At 37.7% G+C, this 20,668-nt stretch overlaps 1 long non-coding RNA gene across 1 annotated transcript in view; it reads right to left on the reverse strand.

The window, feature by feature from the left end:
- Positions 1–459: 459 nt before the first annotated feature.
- The window catches only part of LOC117064836, a 150,381-nt gene continuing 130,172 nt past the window's right edge, over positions 460–20,668 (reverse strand). Inside the window, exon 3 of the long non-coding RNA XR_004429707.1 lies at positions 460–537. This is a non-coding gene — a long non-coding RNA (uncharacterized LOC117064836). The remainder of the gene's footprint in view (positions 538–20,668) is intronic.

A 20,668-nucleotide genomic window follows, 5' to 3' on the forward strand; every position in this document is an offset into this window, starting at 1 on the left:
AAGAAAAAGTGACTTCAATTAAGTGACTTGTATAGAACAAGTATTACATTAAGAATGTTCAAATGGATTATTTGATGTAATAATCAAAACAACCCTCCAAGACAGCTAATATTAGCATCACTACTTTACATATAAAGAGACTGAGGCAGAGTCAAAAGCCCAAGGACACTCAGTGAGCAAGTGGCAGAGCCAGGATTGGAACCCAGGGAGTCTGACTCCCCAGTTAGCACTTTCAGCCACTAGGTCACTATGTCATCCTTCACTTGGTTAAAAATAAATAAATAAATAAAATTTTAAAAATTGAAAGATTCCTTCTGTTTATAAAACAAAACCCAATCTAAAGAGTCTTCTATGTGATTCCTTCTAGCATATGATCCTAATTTATAATTTCAAAAATTTTTCTCTTTCTTTTCCATATTCTAAAATGGTTGGTTTTCCCCTTGGTTGCATATTAGACTTACCTGAAAAAGTTTTAAACATCCTGAGCCTTGGTTGTCCCTCAGAAGAATTTCACTTAAATCTCTCACAGGTGGGGCCCTGGAAGTAATATTTAAAAAATAATAATAAATACTTCATGTAATTTCAGTACAGCTGAGTTTGAGAATATCTGCTCTAACCTCTTACAGCCAGATTGACTACATGTAATTTTCTTCTTCCAGCCTTCATTCATGTTATTCTCCACTATTTAAACTATCTCATTCTCATCCTACCCACCTCTCTAGGCAAAGCTCAAATGCATATTTCCCATAAAACCTGTAATATGTGAACAATGGCTATAACCTCTTCATCCTTTCATTCTTTGAAATTCTGTATCTTTGTTTTGACATCCATCACTCTCTTAAATTAGCTGATGGTCAGATTTAAGTAGGTCAGATTTCCTCCACGGTACGGTAACTTCGTAAAAGGAGTGTCTGTGCATATATCTTTCTACCTCTCATCTGTCCTTCTGTTTGTCCTATTAATTGACTTCATTTTCTCACTGGGAGAAACTACCATGAGCAACTCTAAAATCACTTGTGAAAAGAGAAAGAGATTGTTCTCCACATGCTGCAGTTAGAAAAATCAAAGAGAAGGATGCCGATGGCTCTGCTCAGACAATATGTTTATCTCAGCAAAAAAATCACTGGGACTTGAGGAATTTAATACTATAATTGACCTGATCAGATCAGATGTCCACGCCTGTGGCTGAGAAAGCAGGCATAACTATCAGAAGAAAGGGTGAAATTTGTGCTGTACAGACAGAAACATGTCTCTAACTTTGCTGAGGGCAAATCAAAGCTTTGATGGGAATTTGCCTCCATTTCTGCCATTTCCAGCTCATCATCTCTTTATGTATTTACTTATGCTATCTCTCTTCTCTTCTACTCCACTCTGTAAAAGATATGTATGTACTCCTTGCTTAAGCAATCTTTTTCTCTTTTTCATCTACAGTTTTTCAATATACACCCACTACTCTGCCTAAAATTATGCTCATATTTCCCCATTTATGTAATACTTGGCATTAATACTGCTCTTCCCTTAAACATTATTTCTTCGCCTTTACCTCAAACTTTTTGAAAGTACAGCATGCTTACCACGATCTATTCTCTTTGTTACTTAGGCTAGCTAATTGCTATAATATTTGATTCAAAACTATGTAATGGTTCAAGCATAATAGAAGTTTATTTCTTGCTTCAACAATAGTACCGAGCAGGTAAATAGGTCAATGTGGCATATTTCTACAAACAGTCATTCAGGGACTCGGGCTATATTGGTCAAAATAAAGTAGATTATGCTCTGGTAACAAATAGCTCCAAAATCTTACTGTTTTAAAACTACAATGGCTTTTTTCTTATTTAATCTATATGTACCATGTGGACAGTTATGCTATTACAGTCACTCAGGGACTTAGGTGGATGGAAATACCATCCTATTATGACAACACAATGTCCACAAAAAGCTGCAGAAAAAAAAGATCATGGAGAAATGTGCAATGACTTTTAAAAGTTGTCACTCAGAAAAGATAGATATGACTTTTATGAATATTTCTTTGGCCAAAAGAAAATCACATTCTCAGACCTAACTTCAAGAGTACTAGTAGAGTTTAGCTGCCACAGAGAAGAGGAAGAAGAGCACTAAGAACACCCCATTCCCAAGGCTAGGTACACAAGGCATGTCAAAGCCTGAGGCTAGACCAAGACAACTGAGAGCACCCCCTGAACCCCATCATCAGGCAAGCAAGCACCAAGCAACAAACAAAGGCAATCCACCCCTGTGGAAGGCAAGAGAACAGAGACATCCCTGTAGTACAGGCATGCAGGAAATCTGAAAGTCAAAAACGGAGCAGGAACATGGAGGAAAGAGTCTCAACATTCAACTCCATGTCCTTTTTTTTTTTTTTTTTTTTTAAGACAATCTTGCTCTGTCGCCCAGGCTGGAGTGCAGTAGTATAATCTCGGCTCACTGTAACCTCCACCTCCCAAGTTCAAGAGATTCTCATGTCTCAGCCTCCCAAGCAGCGGCAGTTACAGGCCTGCGACACCACAACCGGCTAATTTTTTGTAGTTTTAGTAGAGACGGGGTTTCGCCATATTGGCCAGGCTGGTCTCGAACTCCTGAGCTCAGGTGATCCACCCATCTCAGCCTCCCAAAGAGCTAGGATTACAGGCATGAGCAACTGTACCTAACTGCAACCCCATAGTCTAAGCACAAGGGGAATCTGAAGCTGGTTATCATACAAGGTAACTATAGCAACAACTAAATTCACAGTCAGTTCAACTTCTGACTGCATTGCCTCAACCTCACATGCTAGTGGTCTACTAGTAGATGATGCATACCAGTTTCTAAACATAAGTACCCAGACTCTAGCTGGAACTATACAGAAGATTCCAATCAAAGTGTCAGAAATGCAAAACATACTAAAATAAATGAATATTTCAATGGGCTCATCAGTTGATTCAACACAGCCAAGGAAACAATCACAGAACTTGAAAATAGGTCACTAGAAATTACCCAAAGTAAAAGATAAAAAAGAAAAGAAAGAACAGAACACACAGAAACTAGAAAATATCAAAATATGGCCTGACATACATGAAACTAGATTCACAGTAGGATAAGAGAGAAAGACAACTAAGCAGAAGTGATAATAGCTGAGAGTTTCCCTAAATTAATATTAATAAAAGACACCAAACCACATATCCAAGAAACTTAGAGAGCCTACAACAGAAAAACACCAAAAGAAACACACCTAGGAAAATCATATTAAACCAAATATAAAGAAAAAAACTTCAAGGCAGTCAAAGAAAAAAACACATTGCATACAGAGGAATAAATATGAGAATTACATCAGAAACTATGTCAGCTAGAAGACAATGGAATGACATTCTTAATATGAAAGAAAAAATTATATACTGAGAGAAAAAAAATTTCAACCCCAGAAATCTATACTAAGCAAAATTATCTTTCAAAAAAAAACCTTGATATTGTGATGAACACCTGTGATATCTACCACACAGACTAATGGAAACTGTCATTTTTGAGACATGACTTCCAAAATTATTCCTGGGGTTTTCTTTCTTCTAACCCATCATAAAGTAGTAAGTGTGAAGTGGAGCATGCATGGGATGTTAGGAGGCACTAGACCTGAGAGCAGTATATATAACTTTTGTTCATGTTTTGTCTGTTTACCTCATTGACTGCTCTCAGTGGTAACACTTAACCACATGGGAAACTGTGAACGTTGTTCCAACTGTGTGCCCAGATGTAAGACAACAGTACAGATTTCGCCTGGCAGTCAGTACTTTCTGCCACAAGCCCTAACTACCGTTCAGATGCCTCCAGTCACTTCTTTCCATCAGATCCAATAGTCTTTTCTAAGCTGTTGCCTTGCATAATCTCTCAGAAACATTGCATATTTTCAAGCAAGTCTAATCCTTTCATCTCCTGGTTTGGTTCCTGTGAACCCCTTTGGCATGCCTCCTACCTCTCTGATGATAACTCAGCTCTCTCTTTACTGTGGTTGTCTTTCTCTTTTGCTGTTTTTTCATCTCCTCTCTCACCTCTAAAAGTAGGACATCTTCAAGATCTGTTTTTAGACCTATTCCCTCCATTTCTACCCTTTCTCCCTTGATAATTTCATTCCTTTCTTTGTAGATGATTCTGACATCTCACTCTAGTCCTTAATACATCAAGCACCAAGCCTACTCCTAGAGGAGATTATTTGGATATATACAAGATATTATTCTTATTATATACATAACAAAATTTATTATATATCCTCAGGCTATAACTTTCATTGATTTCTATACTTTTGTTAATAATAACATTGCTTCCTCAAGCATACAAGCTCAAAAACTTGAAGTCATATTTAATAGCCACCTGTCATCAGGCCCTAATCAAGTAACCAATTGATATAGTTTGGATGTTTTTGCCCTCCAAATCTCATCTTGAAATGTGATCAGCTTTGGAGGTGAGGCCTAGTGGGAGGGGTTTGGGTCATGGAGGTAGATCCCTGATGAATGGCTTGGTGCCTGCCTCACAGTAAGCAGTAAGGAGCTAATACAAGCTCACATAAGAGCTGGTTATTTAAAGAGTCTGGCACCTCCTTCCCTTACCTCTTGCTCCCCTTCTTGCCATGTGACATACCTGCTCCCCTTCACCTTCCACCATAATTGTAAGCTTCCTGAAGCCTTCACCAGAGGCTGATTTTGGCGCCATGCTTCTTGTACAGTCTGCAGAACCATGAGCCAAAATAAATCTCTTCTCCATATAAATTACCCAGCACCAGATATTTCTTTATAGCAACACAAAACAGATTAACACATTAACCAAACAAACAAAATTTAATAACCCCCCTTCCCAGTCTCTTTAACATCAGTCTCTCCATCTTGGATTACTACCATAAGCATATTTTAAGCCTCTAGTACTTTTGTTCTAAAGTATTGCTATATTTTCTAATTGGTTTTCTGCTTACAGACAAACCATCTTCAGGCACATTGTCTTCATTCCTCTCCTCAAAGACTCAAAATAAATACTTACTGTCTATCAAATAAGCCCACTCTTTGAATACCTTGACCCTAAGACATGACTCTAGAGCTATCCCTTTTTGCACTCTAAATCTTACTATGGAATGACTTAAATTCTTCTTCATGTTATAGTCATTTCTGCATTTAACTTAGTTCTGTCATTGGGCTATAAGCTTTATGATAATGTGGATGTTTTTGAAATCCATCTTCTTACTTCCTCCTTATCAGCAAAGAGCCTGTAGCACAGCAAAGGATACAATAAACAAAATGAAGAGACAACCTACAGAATGGGAGAAAATATTTGCAAACTACCCATCTGCCAAGGGATTAATAATAACATATAAGAAAAATCTAATAATCCAAATAAAAGATAGGCAAAGATTTGAATAGACATTTCTCAAAAAAGACATACAAATGGCAAATAGGCATACAAAAAGGTGTATAATATCACTGATCATCAGACAATGCAAATCAAAACTACAATGAGATATTTAAACAATAAATGTTTATTGCACATTTACTTTGTGCCTGTACTACGGTAAGGAAATACAATGTTGAGCGAAACAAACATGATACCTGCTCCCATGGACTTACAGGAAAAGTAAATAGAAAAATCACTAAATACATGAAAGAATATTACTACCCTGATAAGTTTAGAAGAAAAGGTTCATGATGCTCTAAGAGTATGAGGAGGGGATCTGAACTGCTCTGTTAGCACAAAGCTTCCCTGGAAACAGAGCTTTTGAGCTGAGATGTGGGAGGAGTTAACTAGTGTGGGCAGGGGAAGATGAAGAAGAATATTCCATGCAGAGGAACAGTATGTTTAAAGGTCTTGCAGCAAGAAGTCTAGTGTCTTCAGAGAAGTGAAAGAAGATTGTAGTGTCTGGAGAACAGACAGTGGTTGGAGAGGTTGGTAGGATTCAGACCACAATAGCCTTGTTGGCTGTGTTAAGAACTATGTTCTTTATCCTTTGAACAATGAGAGCACTTTGAAAGATTTTAATCAGGATGACATGGAGCAGAATTGCAGTTTGTTAGGAAAATAAGGCTGGAGTATGGAAAAAGAGTTTAAGGGCAAGCAAGGGTAGAAGCAGGAGACCAACTGGGAGGCTATGACAGAGTGCAGTGAGGAAGAGATGAGAACTTGGATCACCAAAGCAGCCATGAGATAAAAAGAAGAGGCTGACACGGACAGAAATATTTATAAGAATCAGTACATGATTACTGGATGGTATTAGATTTAGTTTAATGCAAAATTGCCATTAGACATTATTTGAAGCACATCTATCCTTGCTTCTCAATTCTTGGAGAAATGTAGCCCTGACAGCTGAGTCATCAATTGCAGTTCACCTTTTTAGGCAAATGGTGTGATCATTTGTAGATTGATTATGAACGTACCTTGCCCATTTTGTTATTAAAAATATTTCATGCTTCCAAATTCAAGATAATGGAGGGAAAAAAGTATTTTCTCCCTCAAGCATAAAACCAAATCTCATTTAAATAGGGATTTATGACCTTTCTTTCCCTACTCGAAAGGAATAACTTTTAAAAATTTGATTTTAGTTGATTAAAAATGTCACAGCCACAAGACTCTCAAACGAGTTTCTCTTTGAGAAAAAATAAAATAAATGATTTACTGAACAGATGTAAAATGTATTTGACAACCCTTTCTCTCACCCAGTGTCAACACACTGTCGATTTCAGGGGCAGATTAGTCCTCAAAGGTGCTAGAGAGAAGCAGCATTTATAATGCTCTCAGTAGGTCTTTGATACTTAAAGGAGTTTAAAAATGAGAATGCACTGCACTTTGAAAAGCAGAGGCAGAGCACTTAAAGCCACTTTTGCAATAGTACCCAGAGGTTTTGGAAATTAACCAGCTCCAAAAATACATTATGTGCCCTCTGAAGGAAAATTAAAACACAAATCAAAATTGTTGTGGGAAACATTAGTGCCCTCCAGCAGCTGCGGAGTTGCACATACACACTGCTCACAGTCCCTGCAGGCCAAAGGCCAGTAACTCAGAAAGGACATCTCCACACAGGCCAGCATACAACGGAAAGGGCAGAGTGTCAACTCCCTATAGAGGTATCAACATCTCCTCCCTTCAAGCCCTTCTCCCTCTAGTAACTCCCTCCCTCCTTGCCCACACAGAGAGGTTTAGAGATCTTTCTGTTTGAGCTCTGGAAGCTCACATCAGTTCTTCCTTTCCTCTCCAGCTTCCTTACATGGAGCTTTGTTGAAATGGGCAGCTGTATTCATTACCAGGCTGCCAGCCATATGCTAAAGATTGTGTTGGGAGCAAATATGATTAGGGTGAAACACAGATTAAGAAAACACACAAATATCTGTAAATAATTTTAATTCCAGAGTTGACCAAAGAAATAACTCAGTATAGACTCATCTTTGGAAAGCACCCTGCTAATAAAAAACACAATTATTGTGTAATACGTGTTGTAATAAATCTTCATGAAAGTATAATTCTGATATTATAACTTCTGATTATCTCTCCATCCCTTACACTCACAATTATACATTTTTATCCTAAAGTTCAATATTTATTCCTTCATATATTCAGCTAATATATATCAGAGCCACACTACGTACAAGGCACTGTGTAGGATTCTGTAAGAAAATTCAGGATTAATAAAACCAAAACTCTTACTCAAGGGACTTACTATTGTAGAGGCTAAATCCCTTGGCTTCAGAAAGGAAAACTGACTTTAAACATCAGGTCTGGTTGCTAACCTTGGGCAGGTTTATTAATCTTTCTGAGCTCTGGTTTACCTGTCTACAAAATGGAGATGATAATAATAAAATTTATCATTCAGGGCAGGTATGAGGAAGAAGAGACTGAGAGCCACACTGGGGAGCACAGAGAACACAAAAGTGAGATCAGTCGGCCTCCAGAGTGAAGAGTTTTCTGGAAATGTGGACCAAACTATGCATGACCTTGGATGCCCAGCTAAGGAACATCGACTTCACTTAACAGGCAAGGGGCAACCCTAAATGTACTTTTGTGCAGGTGTAAGGACATGGATAAATCTCTACTTCAAAAGGATAACTTCACATACAATGTGATAGAGAACCTGGGAGAAAACTAGAAGAGAAGAAGCCATTTAAAGGATGACTGCAAAAGTACAGGCCAGAAAACAATGAATACCCACAGTGAAGTCATGAAAAACATATTAGACAAATCCAGATGAGGGAACATTCTACAGAATAATCAGCCCCTATTCCTCAAAAGTGTCAAGGTCACAAAAGACAAGGCAACACTAAGAAAGTGTCATAGATTGTTGAGAATTAAGGATTAATGACAACTAAATGCAATGTGAGATTCTGGATTGGATATTGCAACAGATAAAGAACATTAGTGGGAAAATTAGTAAAATTCAAACAAAGACCATAGTTTCCTTAATAATACTGTAACAATATTAATTTTCATAGATGTTTCACAGTTAGGCAATATGTCAACATTAGGAAAGCTGAGTGAAGAGTATTTAAGAATATCTGCACTGTATTATTTTTGTAACTTTTCTCTAAGTCTAAAATTATTTCAAAACAAAAATATTTTTTAAAAAAAGTCCAGGCAAGAGAAGATGAGGGCCTGAACCAGAGTAGTCACTCTGAGAAATAATGGGGTTAAGAGGAAGCAGAATTGATAACAGTTGGAAACTGACTGGGGTTTGTAGAGTGAGAGGAGTCAATGAGAATCTGGCCAAAGCTTCAGTGACTGAGCAGTTTGCAGAGTCTTTAACCTGAAGTTCAGGGAAGGAGTAGATATTAGAGGAGGAGTAGCGAGTTCTATCTTGCACATGTTGAGATGCTAATGGAGTATTCCAGTAGTGATGCACAGGAACTGGCTAAGAAAGACAGGAAAAAAGTGGGGTTAGATTTAAAGGCTTGGGAGTCATCCAATACAGGTGACATTGGAGCTATAGAGTGAATACATTTAGCAAAGGAGAAGAAAAAAAGGATGAAAACAGACACTAGGAATATTCACATTTAGGAGGAATGTGAAAAAGGGGCAACCACCTTATAATGCCATTTCTTTCATTAAGAGAAAGCTCATTTTAAAAAATGTAACAGATTCGGAGTAAATTGAGGCTCCTAAAAAACAGCAGTTTTTACCACCATAATAGAAATATTAGTGATGGAAATTAAGCAAAAACAAAAAAAGGAGAAAGAAAAGAAGGGTCATTTGTGTAAAATTTTAAATAAATAGAAAAATTTTAAGAACTGCTTTATGGAATCGTTTCAGTTTTAGATTTGAAGTTTCAGTGATGTAAAAAAATTTGAACTCTGCTTTTTACCATTAACCCTAAACATTAAAGCAGCTCCCAAAACATCCTAGTTCTTACAGAACTCCACTACTTACTTAGAAGAATGGAAAAATGCAAGATGAAATGAGAATGGATGGTCTGATTCTTACGCATTTTGGGAAAATCTGCCTAAAATTAAATTTTCCTGGAGAAGAGTGCCTCACATACACACTTGAAACATATATGCCCGTATTTAAGCCTTATGAATCATAAGTCCACACTCTGATGAACTTCTTTTGAAACAAAAATTGTCTTATGGTCTAAGTTTTTCAAGCTTCCTGATGTTGCTGGAATTATCTACCCATACATTTTCCCTTATTAGAGTTGATCCTCTCCCAATTCTAAGGGTTCTGCTATGTTTCACAGCCTATATCTTTTGGGCCTCCATGGAGTTAATCAAAATTCTTCCTTGGGATTTGAAGCGGTTAACTGAGGAAGTTACTCAGACTCTGTAGCAATTAAAGCTGGAAAATGTCAGTAGTCATATTCTCTGCAAGTCTGTTTAATAACCTAAAAGGGCTCAGGTATCGTTTGATTATCTAGTTCAGTTGTTGCTAGAGCTTGAAAGCACCACTACCCTTTTCAACTCCACAAATGAGCACATTATTTACCCCCCAAAAGACTCCTTGCTTTGTCCAAGGTAGTCAGAAGTAGATTTCCATTCATTGCAACTGTAAGGGTCAATATTAATATTCCTAAGGATTCTGTCTATTTGAAAGGCCTCTGCTTTGGGTTATTCTTTTTTAGTCATTTCTAAAGTATCCTTGCATCCTAGGTTAGGATTTGTTGAACTTGAACTCTTAAAGGCAGAGGTTTGCATTTTTTCTTTCTCTCCTCTCTCTGTCTTGCCTTCTGTCTTTTCTTCCTTCCTCCTTTTCTTTCCTGGCTGGTATTGGGGCCTGTTAGGGAACCTGATATCTAACCATATATCAGAATTTTGGACCATATGAAATGGTCTATCTCCAACATGACTCAGCATTTAGGATTTGTTTTTTCAGAAAAAAATTGTTTTCTTTTCAACACAAGGAAATAAATACAATTTGTGTTGCACCAGAAAAAGGAGTTTTGGAGCCAACCAAAACTAGATGTAGCTTTCTCCTCTACCACACCCTAACTTTGTGGTCTTGAATAAATTGCTTAATCTTTCCTGGACACATCAGAAAAGCTAACATTGAACAGTTCCAATGCAGAAGACATTGTGATAAGCATTTTACAGGCTACCTCTGCAAGGTAGCTACCGTTATCCCCATTTTATAGAGGAGAAAGCTGAGGTTTAGAAAAGTTAAGTCACTTGCAAAAGGGCTGCACAGCAGAGTCCAAAACCAATAGTTTATCACCAAATAACATTATATGATAATAGCTATCTCACAGTAATATAAAGATTGGCCGGGCATGTTGGCTTACGCCTGTAATCTCAGCAGTTTTGGAGGCTGAAGCAGGTGGATCACCTGAGGTCAGCAGTTCAAGACCAAGCCTGGTCAACATGGCAAAACCCCATCTCTACTAAAAATATAAAAATCAACCAGGTGTGGTGGTGCACTCCTGTAGTCCCAGCTACTGGGGAGGTTGAGACAGGAGAATCGCTTGAACTTTGAAGGCGGAGGTTGCAGTGAGCTGAGATGGCACCACTGCAGTCCAGCCTGGGCGACAGAGTGAAAGTCCATCTCAAAAAAAAAAGAATATTATAAAGATTAAGACATATTGTAGGTACCAGACACAGCACCTATAATGTATCTTAATCTTTATAATATTCTTGTGAGATATTATATAATAATAATTATGATTTAGTCCCAATAACCAAATCTATCCTTTTTTTTTTCTTTTTGTATGTCCAACTCCAAGCTATGAAAACCAAACATTGAAATTTTGAAAGAAGAGATGCATGCAACAGAATTAGGAGCCCATTTGGGCAGGGTGTTTTGTTTCAATATTTACATCTACATCAAGAAGTACCAGTCAAACTAACCCTTTTGTAGACAATAACCACCCAATCAAGGTGGATAAAACAGCAAGGCTTCTGGAAAACTCCTAAACCACCCATGGGTTAAGAACTAATTTTCTTTTCAAAAAGAACACAAGAAGAAGAAAAGGGAGGTAGAAGAGGCACACCGGGCTACTCAGGAAATTTATTGCCAGCTTCCCCTGAGCTATCTCCACACTGCTTCTTATCTTCACTCTGTGTGCTCTTGGGTTTGTCACTGCAGCCCCTTGCACATGGGAACCCAGGAAATCCATGGCTTGCATTGGAAACAAACATCTTTCCACACCCAACCCAATGGAGGAAAAGAAATAAACCTTATATGCTCACGTAATCAGGACTTTGTCACTTTCATGACATTAATTAGATGACAGAATTATTCAGTTGTCCACTGTAGGCCAAACTGTTTCTTCTTCCATCCTACCTTGCAGGAATTTTTTTTTCTTTGGTCTTGTGCCTGGAATAAGTGAAAATTAAAACCCTTCTTTCCAGCACTCAGTCTCAAATGCTTTCTCCCTATGCTCAGATCTCTGGTTGCACATTTCACCTGTTACTTGATTTCAAACACAAAAGCTATCTATATTTTTCTTTCTAAAGAAATAAGAGGGAAAAATGTAATTATAGGGTCTGCCACAGCATCTGCAGTATATTAGCTCACTGTAAATGTCACTTAAGTACCTTTACATTTCAGTGGTGACCACAAAGATGGTGGAATAGATTCAGAGCAAAAAGATCCCTTATTCTTCTGGTCTTTTAAAAAGAAAATAACTTGTTTTGAGGAGGTTACTTTACATTAAAATAATTCATCTATTTTTCAACTATTCTGTGTCAAATGAACACTGTAATTTAACATCAATATTTTGGCTAATCTGTGGATTTGGACAAACTAGTTAAATAAAAATTAATTACAGAAACAGAAATTACTTATATAATACTATCACTTATTCTGTGATCAATTCTAATGAAAGTCTGGAATGTAAATTAAGATTTCTTGGCCACGCACGGTGGTTCATACCTGTAATCCCAGCACTTTGGGAGGCCAAGGAAGGCAGATCATGAGGTCAGGAGATCGAGACCACGGTGAAACCCTGTCTCTACTAAAAATACAAAAAATTAGCCGGGTGTGGTGGCAGGCACCTGTAGTCCCAGCTACTCGGGAGGTTGAGGCAAGAGAATGGTGTGAACCTGGGAGGTGGAGCTTGCAGTGAGCTGAGATCGCACCACTGCACTCCAGCCTGGGGCGACAGGGTGAGACTCCGTCTCAAAAAACTAAAAGGATTTCTTGATCATCACATTATCCATAGGTGTGTTTACATGCATGTGTCTACATCAGACAACATATTTAGTTTCTGAGGCAGCAAGCAGACTAAAATACCATACTAGGTCTAGGGCATATTATCTAATTTTCATGAGACACAGTTTCTTCATTTGTAAAATTGGGATAATAACATCTTCCCAATTTAATATCAAGACTAAAGGTCATGAATATAATGTATCTAGAGGCATTTAGTATTCAGTGAATGTTAACTCTTGTTATATGGCATGTGTTTGTTAATACTACCTAGACACATATACACTCACACACAAACATGCATACATGCACAAAAATGAAATTATCTAAAGGACATACTGAGATGTTCAAAGGTGGAATTATTGACTCCACCAAATCTCAGAAAATTATTCAAAGTCATTCAAGAGATGCTACAGTGTCACTACCTTCTGCAAACAGCAAACTTCTTAGAAGGTAGTGGGAAAATTCAATGAGACTTCGATGACTTTGGGTTGATGACTTACAGAGGAAAAGAATAGCAGCAGAGATACTTGCCAACTTTATCCTACTTATCTCCAGTCAGAACTAATAGTGCTATTCATTTTGAGTGACCCTAAATAGTTTTTTGCACTTGGATAATGCTTGTGCAGCCATTAAATTAACTGTTTGGGAACAAATGGGCAAACAAATCAGCAACGGGCATCACTTTTGTCAGAGCCTATCAGTTTCAGCTGGCACTGCCTTTCTATCACTGGCCTTCAAGAGAACATGTGACTCAAGAGGCAGATAACTAATTTGAGAGTCACAGCAGTTAACTGCACTTTTTCAGTATCTTGTTCAAATTTGCCCCCAGAAGCATGCCATGGGTAATGTGATGAGTTTTCAAATCAAAAAGACTTAAATTGGAAGCCCAGGTGGACATCTCACGGACTGAGTAACTTTAGACAAGTTGTACAACCTTCTGAATGTGTTTGCTCATCTGTAATATTTTCTACCACAAAGACCTGTTTTTACAAGTTTGTGTTCATGTATGTAAATTACCGACCAGAGGGCTTGGCAAACCATAGTTGGTAGCAGTTCATTTCCTATAAAGTACTGTTAGTATTTCCATTCACCCTATGATGCTATGTTACAGAACTGCCAAATCGAGAAACACTTTGATCTAACAGAACAAAGCCATGAAAAGGTGAATGTCCTCAACAATGAACACTGACTACTCATTAGTCAAGAATTGTGTTCACACAGCTATTGAAAACTCATGATTTTTGCATGCACCAAAGCTATCTGTCTTTAAAACAGCAGATAAAATATTGAGCAAATGTTAAATTCAGACCTCACAAACAAGAGGACTTTCTACATATCTGCTTTGTTTACCTTATATTCATACACATCTAATAATTTCAAACAAGGTAGATTGCAATTAAGACCTAGAGTTTTTCTTAGCATCAGTTTTTACAGCTTTAAAATGGGGATAGTAGTGCAAATCTAATAGGTTAGTTGTGATACTAAATAATGTCAATAAAAGTGCTAAGTAAAATTTAGAGTATTTTATGAGTTGTGAGCTCTTGGTACTACTAAGTCAACAACAATTATTCTTTGTAATAGCAGTACCCAACTCAGAAATGTGGTAATTGTCTTTCCAAATTACATTGATAATTTATACTGTAAAATTTAAAACACATGATATTTTAAGTAGCACAAAGAAATTACATCTATAAATATCCCTAAAATGGTAAAATGTAGTAAAATACTTCCTCATACTACAGAGAATACCCTAGTTTATAAAAAGTCCAAGTAAGGTTGTACAATGAACAAAAATAGCCAGATTTGTTTGGTTTTGTTTTTTTTAAAAAAGTTAACCAATAGCTGAAGGCAAATCAAATTCTTTTGTTTTGCAGCATTTATGTGTGCAATGTGTTGAGCAATCACTTCTTGTGCAAAGCCCCTGCTGCCCAATGAAATGTGCTAACAAGATTCTCTCTGCTCTGCAGAAGTTAGAAACTCTTGCACCACTGTTTGGTTTATTCCCTCAGCTCTAAAGTTTGTCAACTTTTGATTCCCAGGTATAATCTATGTCTAAAATCTGCCAGTTTTATCATAATCAAACACATCCCCATATCTATTCAAATTACCAGGAGCAATAATTATAAAAGATTTATTCCTAGGCCCTTTTGCAAATGCAATGAAAGATATGATCTTCTCTCTATATACAGACATACACATATACACAATATTACCTGGTACTTCAGGATTTGGCCACCCACATAATATAATTTAAGCATCTTTGATACAGAAGAAGCAGGTGTGTGTGGTTGTGAGTTCCGAACGGGCAAATAGTGAGTTCTATTTGTATAATATTCATCTTTCTATATTCTGTGACTAGCACAGTGGGCTGACAAGAGTAGATTTTTGGTAAATGTTGAATCAATAAAAGAACAACTGAAAACTACTGTATAAAGAATAAGTGGAAGACAACTGAGAAGCCCTGATTCTCTATTACATAGAGAAATAACCAAATCCTCCCTTTAAAAACACTCACTCAATATAAGGTAGGTAATCTGTGAAGCTCTACTGATACTCTCCTCTGTTAGCACTGTCGGCTTACTCTAGGAACCAGGAAGAGTTAACATAGTTTCATATAGTGACTGATTTACAGCAAAGAAAGAAATTGTGCGTGGAATCTATGAGTCTTTAGAGAGCACAGCTTTCACTTAGTTGAGCTGAGTGATGTGTCAATCCTTGACTCATTCACAAGTAACATTCTCATTTACTAGGCAATGACATCACAGCTGTTTTCTGCAAACCACAGAGGACTGAATGTGCCTTCCTGCCCACTAGGACTGTCTGACAGCCTCTAGAATGTGTGCAGAGAAAGGCATTCACTAACTTATTATCCTCTCTTTTGGGCAGGAACATTATCTGAGACAATATTTTAACCACGTAGATTGTGACACCTACCTAATTGTTTGTGTCTGTTAATAGTAACCAGCTCAGAAATCTGTGTCAGCATTACCTAGTCCCCCGACACCATTGGTATTCCAAGGAAACCCTAAATCTCCAGAGAAGATGTAGACATGCTCTTGTTTACAAATTTCTACTGTGCACAGCTGTGAACGTGAGAAGAACATACAAGACAAAGACGTCTCTGGAAAGTAGAAGAGAAAGTAAAGTTTCTCCGGAGACTGGCCACCATGGAAGTTTCTTCTTTTTTTTTTTTTTTGAGGCGGAGTCTCGCTCTGTCGCCCGGACTGGAGTGCAGTGGCCGGATCTCAGCTCACTGCAAGCTCCGCCTCCCGGGTTGACGCCATTCTCCTGCCTCAGCCTCCCGAGTAGCTGGGACTACAGGCGCCCGCCACCTCGCCCGGCTAGTTTTTGTATTTTTAGTAGAGACGGGGTTTCACCGTGTTAGCCAGGATGGTCTCGATCTCCTGACCTCGTGATCCGCCCGTCTCGGCCTCCCAAAATGCTGGGATTACAGGCTTGAGCCACCGCGCCCGGCCGTTTCTTCTTTTATTCTTTACCTTTCCCCTCATTTCTAACACAAAAGAGCATCACATATTTTAACTTACCCAATTCCTTTGGCTATCAGAAATCACAAGCAAACCAAGCAACAGCAATAGATGCAAATAATAAAGTAATTTGTCAAGATTATCTGAATTGTAGGTATCAATCTGGTGTGAGAGTACCCATAGTCCTTTCATACCTCCACAAATAATATGGGAAGGGTGTCCAAAATTTGAGTGGATATAAACCATGCATTGACAATTTTTGTAATCAAACATTAACACCATGAATCACCTCTCTCTCTTTACTGATTCTTCATGTGTGTGTGTGTATATATATATATTCATATATGTATATAAATATGAATATATATATTTGGAAATACTCAGAAATACATATATATATATATATATATATTTGGAAATAATCAGAGTCATTTAGTTTTCTCCAGGGATAAATATCTACCCACCTGATGATTGAAATCCAATAGGACTGGCAATGTTTAGCTCTTCCTGTTTCTGTGCCCTCTAGTCTCTATCACCACTCTCACTTGCGTAACTTCAAAATGGCACCAGGCTAAAAAAAAAATGAAGAAGTCAAAGGATTGGACCATTTTTTTTTAGCAAGTACCATTTTCCCTTTCATTGAAGATGAAATTTAACAGGTGAAAGTGAAAACTGAGAAGAATGAGAAATCCCTTCATTTAGAACTCTGTAGAAACATAACAGTACTAGGCAGTTGCTTTGAGGAGACATAGCAAGCTTATTTATTGTAAGTAAGAGGCAGCACAGAGAGGGTTGGGAAAAAATAACAAAACCTGTGTGCTCTTCCAGCCTCTTGGATTATTGTGATTTTAATATAATAATATGCTCTTTCCTTTGTTATGTTCACACACAGATTCTTGTGTGGAATAAATGATGTCACTAAATTAAATTGCATCTAGTAGCCCAGTTCACAGGGTCCAAAGGGTTAATTTTGTTCTCTTTCTTCCGAAACCAGAAGGTCTGATTAAGAGTTTAATAACTAAATGATCTGAACTGTATTAGATATCACATCATTACTCCAACAATGAAGTTTTGAAGTTTCCTAGGCTTGGATATCACCAACACTGGGCAGGGACATGCTGAAAATCAAACTGGATTAGATTTTGGCTAAAAGCACATGTCCTCAGGGGACTCTCTCAGGTTTGTCAGTCTTTAGCCACGAGTGTCCTTGACATAGTACATGGGCTATATAACCTTGGCCAGGCCCTCAGTCTGTCTATGAAAGTAGAAAGGGATTCCGTCAATACATCTCACCACACAAATACCTGAAGATGCCCCAACAGATCGCTGAAGAGCAAGTTCTGAATTTTAAAGATGTGCTTCCTTACTCTATAATTACAGAGCTGATGGTTAAGTCACAGAAGCCTCCTGGGGAGCAATGAGGAACTTAAATAAGAAGGTATGCTTCTTGTTACAAAACAATGTTGACTGCAGCTGTGTAATATAAACTTTCAAGATAAAAAAGACATTTTATGAAAGCACAGACTCCCGGCTTCACATTCAGCATGTCCAGAGACACAAATTTAAAAGCTATTAGACCATTCAAACTAGAGAAAGCAAACCATTCAGAAAAGACCTATCTGACTCTTCACACAGCTAGTGATAAACATGTATTTATTAAATGAATCTATTTTGCTGGATGAATACCAGGGGCAAGATGCCGTACTAAGCATTAAGCATATAGAAATAAAAAGCAAAGTCCAGACCTCAAGAAATTCACTGTATACTTAGAAAACAAATAAATAAATGCAAAATTACAACATAACATTTATCGAATTTGCCCAAAATTCTGAAAAGTCATCTCCAGTAACTGACCATGTAAATTGTACTATATCCATAAGGAGAGGATGTATTGACCTAAATGATTTATAGAAAAGCCATGATAATGAGGATAAATGGATTCACCAGCCTTCTGATACCACATAAGTCAAAGAATAGAATATATCCTAAGAAAAATATTAGTTTCTAAACATATTCCTGGTGTTATTTTAAAATTTTGGCCAAGTCTCTTAATATTTCTGGCTCTTGGTTTCTTCAGCCCTTAAAGTGGTCTAAAATATCTCTAAAGTTTATATATCTCTAAAGTTTATTATAGTACTAAAATGATATCATGTGTGTTAAATGTGGAATACCATAAAATACCTCACATCTTAAACTTTTACCATACATAATCTAATCTTTTTGATGACTCAGAAGGACAGTTATCATAATGTCAATATGCAGATAAATGGGGGTAAATGCACGCAGAGCTTTCGATTCTTTTTTTTTTTTTTTGTCACTGTATTGTTAAAGTAAGCAATTTTATCAGTCAGGGTCCTAACCAGAAAAAGATTTTATACATTCACATTCGAATATGCCAAGAAAGGTCAAAATTAAAGAAGGTCAAATCTGTAAGTCAGTATTGAAGACCCACAGACAACAGCGCAATAACAAGGAGTGATTACTAGAACCCAGAAGAACACAGTTGTGTAAAAGAGGCTACTCTCAGTCAAGGGACACAGACAGCCTAAAACAATCCTATGAGGACTCCCCATGGCCACATCCAATTGGAATGCACAGACTATTGATTTAATCTACATAGGTCAGCCTTCTAGGGTGGAGAGCAGGATGGAGAATGGTAAAGAGGATCTGGAGTGCTATCAGAAGGTATCCAGGATGCCCCTGCAGCACCATTTTCCCTTTAGTATATACTGTACTATTGTCCTTTATCCAGATGAAGAATTTGTGTCCCCAGTACAGAGGCTATATTATGTCTTACTGGTTAACGATTTAGAACAGGGTGATGTCAATTTGATCATCTCCCGCTGAAGCCTAAAACATTGGTCATATTTGTGTCCACCACAGGAGGAAGAAGAGGGAAGGTGGAAGAGAAGAATCATAAAGCAAAACATAACTGCTAGAGTACCTGCTTCTGCAGTTAATAGTGATACATTAGTATCTTCTGCCACCCTATCCTATGTTTCTGTCGTCTCTTCCCAAGACTTCAGCTACAGAAAGCACGTTACCCGATAGAGTATTCCAAACTTTTATTTCTACAATATCTAAGACTTTCATGGTCTTATGTCTATTGGGTTGTTGCAGTTTTCCATTGACCAAAACTATCGAGTACAGACTATTGACTATATAACTAAAAAATCCCCCATTAAATCCCTTGAGTTCCTTTGTACTCTTTGCTGCCATTGAGTAGCAGAAATCATATTTCTTCCTGGTAATTGGAATAAGACACCTCAAATACAAAAGTGACCCTCTTCTCTGCCACAAGGAACCCAAAATGGCTAGAGTGTTCAGTACATCAGAACAATGACGGCTTAATGGGAAAATAATTCATTCTTTTCACTCTAGGTCCTTCCAAACCACTGAACCCAAAATTGCAGAGATAGAGAACAAATGTTTCCCAAGTAGTTTGTTAAATATAATCATGACTTTGGCTCATTTTTTTGATCCAGGAGCTATGTATTCTGTCTAAGAAAGAAATTAGCTAAGACAGATGTTTGCTTATGGTAGCTACCACATCTTATTAGACAGAAACTCAGCTTCACAAAGTGTTTCCTACCAGAAACATAACTGAGCTTTTCAGCAGGCCATTTCAGCCTTGATCAAGCCACGTGCTTCTCAGCAACGAGGCACATGACAAGACCATGGGTGTGTGCCTGTGTTTCTGCACTTACTTTGTGGTAAAGTGTGCCCCCCTGACCACAGGTGATATTATGCAGTATATTGTGACAATGAAGAAAATATTTTTAAGATACATGAATGTTGGTTTCAGCATTTCTGGAGTATTAATCTGCCACTATAAAGACAAAGCTATGCCTATCTAGGGAATGGTAGAATACAGTAAAGTAGCTGGCTGCCCCCCAACCCCCTTGAAAGTGGTGCTGTAGCAGGATTTCAGTTTTGGTCTATGTTGTTGGTAGTCTGAGCAGTCAGCAATGGCAGCAGCCAATTGAGGGGAAGACCATGATTTTGAAACCATGCATAGTTATATCCCTGCCACCCTGGATTATTTGTACTTGGACCTATTGAAATAGAAGTAGGGAAAAAAGACTGACATCCAGTGGAAAGAACATTTTGCCCATCTCTGTAGCAGATGTCCTCGGATAGGCATTATGTGAGACATAAGTAACTTCACATGCTACACCCACTCTGAGAGGTCCATTCACACATCTCTCTCTCAGACGTCCTGGCCATCAATTTTTCAACTTTATTATTTCCAAAATCCTGACCAATCAGCCAGCCCTTTAGTTACAGCCCACAATTTGCTGTAGGTCCATAGTTCAGTCTGTCTCTCTTTCCACACAAAATATTCAACCAGCTGTTTCATGTAAAGTTCTGCTCACAAGGACGGTTTCTACCCACCAATGTTTTTCAAGCTACCCTAAGTAGGACCGTGGTGAAGCAGCCACACTCTTCCTGCTGGTATTGATGTAGTGTACAGATAAATCTGTAAACTGGACTTGTGCTTTTTTCTCCTCATTTCACAAGTCAGGGAATCAATATGAAAGATTTTCTAATTGCTAAGTATACTATATATTAAATATTTTACAACTGAA

The sequence above is a fragment of the Trachypithecus francoisi genome, unplaced genomic scaffold (genome assembly GCF_009764315.1).
Source record: "Trachypithecus francoisi isolate TF-2019V2 unplaced genomic scaffold, Tfra_2.0 Lachesis_group2, whole genome shotgun sequence".
NCBI lineage: Eukaryota > Metazoa > Chordata > Mammalia > Primates > Cercopithecidae > Trachypithecus > Trachypithecus francoisi.